Here is an 8,386-nt window from a genome sequence, read left to right as displayed (position 1 = left end):
AAATGAGTAGGGTTGGGGGTAGGGTTAGGAGTTGGAACAGGATACGAACCCGGGTTAGGGTAAGGGTTAAGGTTAGGGTAAGGGGTGGGAGCAGGATACGAACCCGGGTTAGGGTAAGGGTTAAGGTTAGGGTCAGGGTTAAGGTCAGGGGAAGTGGGGGATTTGGCAGTGCCTCCAGAACCTCTGTAATGAAAGTTGTGGTCAGAAAGAGTGATTGACAGACTTGTGTTTTGTGGGTTAGGGTTAGGGTTAGGGTTAGGGTTAGGTTCTGAAATAGGGTAGGGGTAAAAAGAGACTGGTTTGTCTTGTGGTGTGCAGGCCTATTGTTGTGTGCCCCTCCAATATAATGCTATAAACCATTCAACTGTTAAAATTATCTAGATTACCCCCTACGAACCTTACGAAAAGTAAGTAGGTTATTATTGTTTCTAAAATGATAGTCTGAGTGGTTATCTAGGACCATGAAGGGACTGAGATATTAAAATATACAAGGGATCAGGGGATAGATGCTTTAATAATACATATACAAACACAATTATATACACATATATAAGCGCTAGAAGACAAAGTGCTAAGAGATAAAGTGCTAAAATGTCAAAACAAAATCAAATACCTAAAAAAGGAAGGAATAAAACTTTTTAAGATAAGCATGCAAATATTAAATATTAGACAAACCCACTTAAACTGTTAGGCTTGGTGGGGACTCAGGCGCAGAGACGGACACACGGACAAAGAGGGTGAATTAAGATGTTGTTTATTCAGCGTGTTTTGGCAGAGAGAAACAGTTCAGGGTGGAGTAGCTTCAGACCGGGGTAGGAGCTGAGTGGGGTGGAGAGCCAGTAGTACTGAGAGCTGGATGACGAGGATATCAGACAACAGATGAGCAGGTTGCGGCGTGGGAGTGGCAGGCAGGCAGGCAGCAGGAACAGATGGGATCTGGTCGAAGGAGAGACAGGTTACAAACGTGGCAGAGACAACTATAATGCTGAGAGGGTAACAACTAAACTGAGATTGCTGTACGGAGCCAAGTTACCACAGGTGGTGTAGGAACGAACTGGCGCTGGAGAGGTGGCCAGCCCGGGTAGATAACTGCTGGTTGATTGGTGACAATGAGCTGCAGCTGGATGTAACTGAGCAGGAGAGAGAATGGCCACCGCCTCCTGACCTGTGGTCCTCTGTAGCTCAATTGGTAGAGCACGGCGCTTGTAACGCCAGGGTAGTGGGTTCGATCCCCGGGACCACCCATACGTAAAAATGTATGCGCACATGACTGTAAGTCGCTTTGGATAAAAGCGTCTGCTAAATGGCATATTATTATTATTATTATTATTATTATTATTATTATTATTACCTAGATCCTCTGACTGGGCTGCACAGCGGGAGGAGACAGACACAGACAACACACACAGGGAAAAAGGGAAAAGGAAAACAAGCGGGGACAGGAACAACAGTGCCGGACCGTAACAGTACCCCCCCCTCAACGGGCGCCACCCGGCGACCCACCCGGCTTGTCAGGGTGGTCCCTATGGAAGTCAGCCACCAGCTGCGGGTCCAGTATAAACCGCCGGGGAATCCAGGACCTCTCCTCGGGACCGTATCCCTCCCAGTCCACCAGGTACTGAAGCCCTCTACCACGCCTCCGGACGTCCAGCAGTCTCCGCACCGTGTAGGCTGGATGGTCGTCAATAATACGCGGTGGCGGAGGGGGATCCACAGGCGGACACAAAGGGCTGGAGGAGACCAGCTTCAGCTGGGACACGTGAAATGCAGTGGCGGCTCCTGAAAAAATTATCAGGAGGGGCAATTTTTCTGATGATTTAGGTGACCTACACACATTTTAAAAAAGATATGTCCAGCAACAACATGAAGACAGGGGCAGCATATAAGTCAATACCAGAAGCATTTATTGACTGATCTGGGGAGATGGATTCCAGTTTCTGTGACAGATTATAAATAATCTCTGATGCCTTTGTTATATTAGCTTTTGGTTGAATGTACTGTCGTAGTAAATATATAATGTTATAGCTTGGTCTGACTAAAATCTTGTGCATGACCCATTTTGTGTTGGGCGTTTGTTTTCAATCAATGCTGTTCCTATCCTATAACAATGGACAAAAGAGTCCTATCTTGTCAGCCTTGTCAGCAGGTGGCCAAGGACAACACCCACGCCATAGGTCTCTCAGTTCTTCCAACTCACGAGTTCTTGCTCTGAGGACACACACACACACACACACACACACACACACACATCATCACTGATAACACACACACACACACACATCATCACTGTTAAACACACACACACACACACACAAAAATCCCCTCTCTTTAGGCTGAACATTTGAAGACAGAGAACCCGACTCAGAGCCAATGCAACAGTGGAGGGGACCTCGCCCAACTCATCAGGACCAATCAGAAGATCAGAACTACTAGATTCAACCTACATCATTTATTGTATAAAATGTCTGCACACAATGTTTTCGGGGCTCTCTTCAGATAGCTCCCTAAGAGTTTGACGAACGAGTCCGTGCACGCGATTCCAGATATCTTTACCTCTGAATAAACTGCCTTTATTATACCATATCCACCCTGTCCAAAGTCTCTACTTGGTCTCAGTTCTCCAGTAAACTTGTGATTATCAACAGTACACAACGGTAACAAACAATTGGGGGAACTCACGGGGCAGATAGTAAGGTCGCAGTGACACAGAAAGCAGTTCAATGTCGGGGGTACAGAGTCGCTCTCTTACCAGGATCGATCTGTGACTGTCAGATCGCGGTCCGCTCTGACCAGGGTGAAGCCGGCCGGCTCCACTTCTCCGGGACTCTGTCATCCAGCCAAGTCTCCCAGCTGTATTGGATTCCGCTGCCAGCAGCGTTTTCATTATTTAGTCCGTTCGTAGCGGGTATGTACACGATCAACAAGATCAGTCCAAAACCCACCACTGGAAATCCATGGTTGGCAGAATGTTTGTAAACTAAGTGTACAAATTAAAAACATAAAATAACGCCACTAAGTGTACAAATTAAAAACATAAGATAACGCCACACTGCAGGTCGCAACAGAGACGCTGCTAGCCGCTATTTGCTTAGTTACGTTCATGGTTACGTCACGTATGACGAAAGCGCGTAAGTGCAAGCCCACAGACACCCATAGAGATTGTATTGAAAGCTTTGAAATTTGAAAAAAATAGATTTTACATGACAGGCTATGAGAGACTTCTGGGCGATTTTCAACCTGACTGAAATCGCCCCAAAAACGGGCGGGGCCATTTGAAGCACGACTTTAGCCTGATTTGACATTTAGTGGCAATCAGATCAGATTACAACACTGATAACTACTGTTGCCGTGATATAATTGATTAGAAAAAAAATCCCTTCCTTTTCCCGTTTGGCAGTACGTCGCCCATATCGCCCTATTGAACAGGCCGTCCCTGGTGAAATGTAGGATGGACTCTCATGGCCTGGGGAAGCTTCAACCGAACAGCCGAAGGGTTGATGATGGAGTCGATCTCGAAAGGACCCAAATACCGGGGCGACAGCTTACGGGAGTCAGTGCGCAGAGGGATGTTGCTGGAGGAGAGCCAGACTTGCTGACCAGGCTGGAACTGGGGAGCGACTACCCTGTGCCTGTCCGCCACTCTCTTGTTACGCTCTGCTGTCCGTAGAAGGGCCTCACGGGTGTCCACCCACACCTTGCGGCAGCGACGAAGGTTATCCTGAACTGACGGGACGGCTAACTCCTTTTCCTGAGACGGGAGCAATGGCGGTTGGTACCCCAAAGCCGCCTCAAATGGTGAGAGGCCGGTGGCAGATGAGGTGAGGGAATTGTGGGCATATTCGACCCACGGGAGGTGTTTGGCCCAGGTGGACCGGTTCTGGGATGTCACACAGCGTAGAGCAGCCTCCAGGTCCTGATTGGTCCTCTCAGTCTGGCCATTGGACTGGGGATGGAAACCTGATGAGAGACTGACAGAGGCACCCAGAGCAGAACAAAACACCTTCCATACCCGAGAAATGAACTGTGGGCCTCTATCGGACACTATGTCCACAGGTATTCCATGGAGACGGAATACATGTAGGACAAAGAGGTCGGCTGTCTCACTGGCAGACGGTAATTTTGGTAATGCAACAAAATGGGCAGATTTAGAGAATCTGTCCACGATGGTGAGTATGGTGTCATTACCTTCAGACATAGGAAGTCCAGTGACGAAGTCCAAGGCCACGTGAGACCAAGGACGACTCGGGACTGGGAGAGGCCGCAGCAGGCCCGAAGGAGCCCGGTGGGAAGCCTTATTTTGGGCACAGATGGAACAGGCCGCCACGTATTCCCGGACGTCAGCCTCGACGGATGGCCACCAAAAGTGCCTCTTCAGTAGCGACAGTGTACGGTTCATACCAGGGTGGCAGGAGAAGCGCGAGGTGTGGACCCAGTTGAGCACTTGCGGCCGCACGGCTGCGGGAACATAGAGAAGGTCGGGGGGGCCATCGGCCGGTCCAGGTTCCGACTCTTGTGCCGATCGGACGAGGGACTCGATTTCCCAGTGAACAGCCGCCACCAAACAGGAAGCGGGCAGAACAGGTTCAGGATTGCTGGAGTCTTCATTGTCTGTAAACTGGCGAGAGAGAGCATCAGGCTTGACATTACGTGTGCCAGGACGATATGTTAAAATAAACTTGAACCTGCTGAAGAACAGAGCCCATCTGGCCTGACGGGAGTTTAGCCTCTTGGATGACTGGATGTAAGCCAGGTTCTTGTGGTCTGTCCAGACTATGAAGGGTTGCTCTGCTCTGTCTAGCCAGTGCCTCCACTCCTCCAACGCCAACTTGACAGCAAGCAACTCCCGGTTACCCACGTCGTAGTTCTTCTCAGCAGGGGTCAATCTCCTGGAGAAAAAGGCCACAGGATGGAGCTTCTGGTCCGTGGGGGAACGTTGTGACAGGACAGCCCCCACCCCCGAATCAGAGGCGTCCACTTCCACAATAAACTGCAAACTGGTGTCTGGATGAATAAGAACAGGTGAGGTGGAGAACAGTCCCTTCAGTGTACTCACGGCTGACTCGGCCTCAGGCGTCCACAGGAATGGCACCTTTGGGGAGGTGAGCTTGGTCAGGGGGGCAACCACTCGGCTGAAACCCTTGATGAAGCGGCGGTAGAAGTTGGCGAAGCCCAGGAAGCGTTGTAGCTGCTTCCGAGACGTGGGTGTGGGCCACTCCGCAACCGCTCTGATTTTGTCAGGGTCTGGTGACACTTGTCCCCGTTCGATAATAAAACCCAAAAAGGGGACGGACTGCCGGTGGAACTCACATTTTTCTGCTTTCACATACAGTTTATTTTCCATGAGGCGTTGGAGAACCAGACGGACGTGGGAGACGTGTTCATCCTGTGACTTAGAGAATATTAGAATGTCATCCAAATAGACAAACACAAAACGGTGTAGAAAATCCCTCAACACATCGTTAACCATGGCCTGAAACACTGCTGGGGCGTTAGTGAGACCGAATGGCATGACTAGGTATTCAAAGTGTCCGAGAGGGGTATTGAACGCAGTTTTCCATTCGTCTCCCTGCCTGATCCTAACGAGGTGGTAAGCGTTACGCAGGTCGAGTTTGGTAAACACGGTGGCACCATGAAGGGGTTCAAATGCTGAGTTGATGAGAGGCAGGGGGTACGTATTTCTGACTGTGATGTTATTTAGTCCTCTGTAGTCAATGCAGGGGCGTAGTGTTTTGTCCTTCTTCTCTACAAAAAAGAACCCAGCACCAACAGCGGAAGATGAGGGACGAATGATGCCAGAGGCTAGGGAGTCGCCTATGTAGGTTTCCATAGCTTCTCTCTCAGTACGGGACAGATTGAAAAGCCGACTGGACGGCAAAGGGGCTCCAGGCAGTAACTCAATAGCGCAATCGTATGGCCTATGAGGTGGTAGTGAAAGTGCTTTGGACTTACTGAATACCTCGGCCAGGTCCAGGTACTCTTCAGGGACTGAAGAGAGGTCTGGGGGTTTGACAGGGGAAGCAGGGGAACCTACAGAGGGCGGAATAGCCGACCCAAGGCAAGCAGAATGGCAGTGAGTGCTCCAACTGTGTATTTTGTGGTTTTGCCAGTCAATATGGGGGTTGTGAAGGCTAAGCCAAGGGAAACCGAGGATAAGAGGGGAGGCCGAGGAGGAGACTACTTTAAACTGGATAGTTTCTTTGTGATTGCCGGACAGCATGAGAGAAACGGGGACAGTTTGGTGGGTGATGTTGGCAAACTGATGGCCGTCTATAGCGGTTACTGTTATAGGCTTAGGCAGGGGCTTAACAGGGATCTCAGCCTGAGTGACCAGGTTAACGTCAAGGAAACTATCCTCAGCACCAGAGTCAATGAGAGCAGCTAATGGGAGAGACAGATTCCTGAACTGGACTGTAGCTGGGATAACTAGACGGGGTGCTGTGGGCATTGAGTCAGGTGTAGCACTCGCAAGTACGCCCACTTTTACCTGCGAGCTTTGTCTTTTGGGCGAACCGGACAGTTAACCAGGAAATGAGTGCGGTCCCCACAGTACACGCACTCACCAGCCCGCATGCGCCGTTCCTTTTCGGCAGGGGACAGACGAGCACGGCCCAGCTGCATGGGCTCGTCTAGTTCCGTGGAGGGAACCGCTGAGGTGTGTGGGCGGTGTCCGAGTGGTGGTGTTGCTCGGGTTGCAGAAAGCGAGGGGGCCCCGCCTGCGGTGCGGACCCGACCGCCCCTCTCCTGTCTCCTCTCCCGTAGCCTGTTGTCTATTCGTGTAGCAAGGGAAACGAGAGAATGAAGGTTAGCAGGCTCATCACGAACAGCTAGTTCATCCTTAATCGTGTCACTCAAACCGTTAACAAACGCTCCCTGAAGAGCTTCGTCATTCCACTTGGTATCGGCTGCCAAGGTCCAAAAATCAATGGCGTATTCAGCCACGCTACCCGTGCCCTGTCGTAGCTTCAACAGTCCCTTTGTGGCGGTCCCGGCATGGTCTGGGTGATCAAACACAATTTCCAATTGAGAGGAAAAATCGTCAAACGACAGGCTGGCAATCTGCTGAGTAGAACAAGCCGCTTCTGCCCAAATCAAAGCTTTGCCCCTCAGTAACCCCAGAGCGTAATGTACCTTTGAGGATTCCGTGGAGAAAGACAGGGGCTTCTGTTGGAACACCAAGCGGCACTGAAGCAGGAAACCACGGCATTTGTTCAGGTCCCCGGTGAAAGGTTCGGGTGAGGTTGTAGGGGGTTCCCGAAGGGCAGGAGCGGAATCCGAGCCTGGAGCAACTGTAGGAGGAACAGGCGGAGGAGAAGCAGAGGGAGGAAGAGTAGTGAGTGTTACCAGGTTAGCTACCTGAGAGGTGAGCTGAGATACTTGATCCAACAACCGCTGGTTGTTATCCAATAGAGACCGGATGAGTTGGTCGTGTTGCCCCAATAACATTCCCTGTGAATGGAGAGCGCGTTGTACGCCATCACCCGTTGTTTCATGTGGCATCTCTGCTGAGTCCATGTTTGGCCAGTTCGTTCTGTTAGGCTTGGTGGGGACTCAGGCGCAGAGACGGACACACGGACAAAGAGGGTGAATTAAGATGTTGTTTATTCAGCGTGTTTTGGCAGAGAGAAACAGTTCAGGGTGGAGCAGCTTCAGACCGGGGTAGGAGCTGAGTGGGGTGGAGAGCCAGTAGCACTGAGAGCTGGATGACGAGGATATCAGACAACAGATGAGCAGGTTGCGGCGTGGGAGTGGCAGGCAGGCAGGCAGCAGGAACAGACGGGATCTGGTCGAAGGAGAGACAGGTTACAAACGTGGCAGAGACAACTATAATGCTGAGAGGGTAACAACTAAACTGAGATTGCTGTACGGAGCCAAGTTACCACAGGTGGTGTAGGAACGAACTGGCGCTGGAGAGGTGGCCAGCCCGGGTAGATAACTGCTGGTTGATTGGTGACAATGAGCTGCAGCTGGATGTAACTGAGCAGGAGAGAGAATGGCCACGCCTCCTGACCTAGATCCTCTGACTGGGCTGCACAGCGGGAGGAGACAGACACAGACAACACACACAGGGAAAAAGGGAAAAGGAAAACAAGCGGGGACAGGAACAACAGTGCCGGACCGTAACATAAACTTTATTTTTTGTATTTTTTGTTTAAATAGTGCATCCTTCTTTCACCTCCTTGAGATACCTGTAAACAAGTGCTATCCCTTTCGATTGATCCTATCTAACTGGTTAAAAACGCTCATTCAGACCGGTGGGTGTAATCGTTTGTAGATCTCTTATCCACCCACGTTCCACTGCTTTTCGCCGCCCACTGGTCCACCCAGAACATGACTGTAAGCCGGATATATTGAGGTAAGTGATGGGGTGATCCTGGAAATGAGTGAC

At 50.6% G+C, this 8,386-nt stretch overlaps 1 long non-coding RNA gene across 1 annotated transcript; it reads right to left on the bottom strand.

Moving 5' to 3' along the window:
* Positions 1-7,582: 7,582 nt before the first annotated feature.
* LOC311116065 lies at positions 7,583-8,120 on the bottom strand. The gene is made up of 2 exons (XR_014611358.1): positions 7,878-8,120; positions 7,583-7,780 (listed from the first exon to the last, which is right to left on the bottom strand). It is a non-coding gene; the product is annotated as an uncharacterized lncRNA (long non-coding RNA).
* Between the last annotated feature and the right edge of the window lie 266 nt (positions 8,121-8,386).

Source organism: Coregonus lavaretus, assembly GCF_964263955.1.
Source record: "Coregonus lavaretus genome assembly, contig: HAP1_SCAFFOLD_620, whole genome shotgun sequence".
Classification (NCBI taxonomy): Eukaryota; Metazoa; Chordata; class Actinopteri; order Salmoniformes; family Salmonidae; genus Coregonus; species Coregonus lavaretus.
This window is presented reverse-complemented; position numbering and strand designations above follow the sequence as displayed.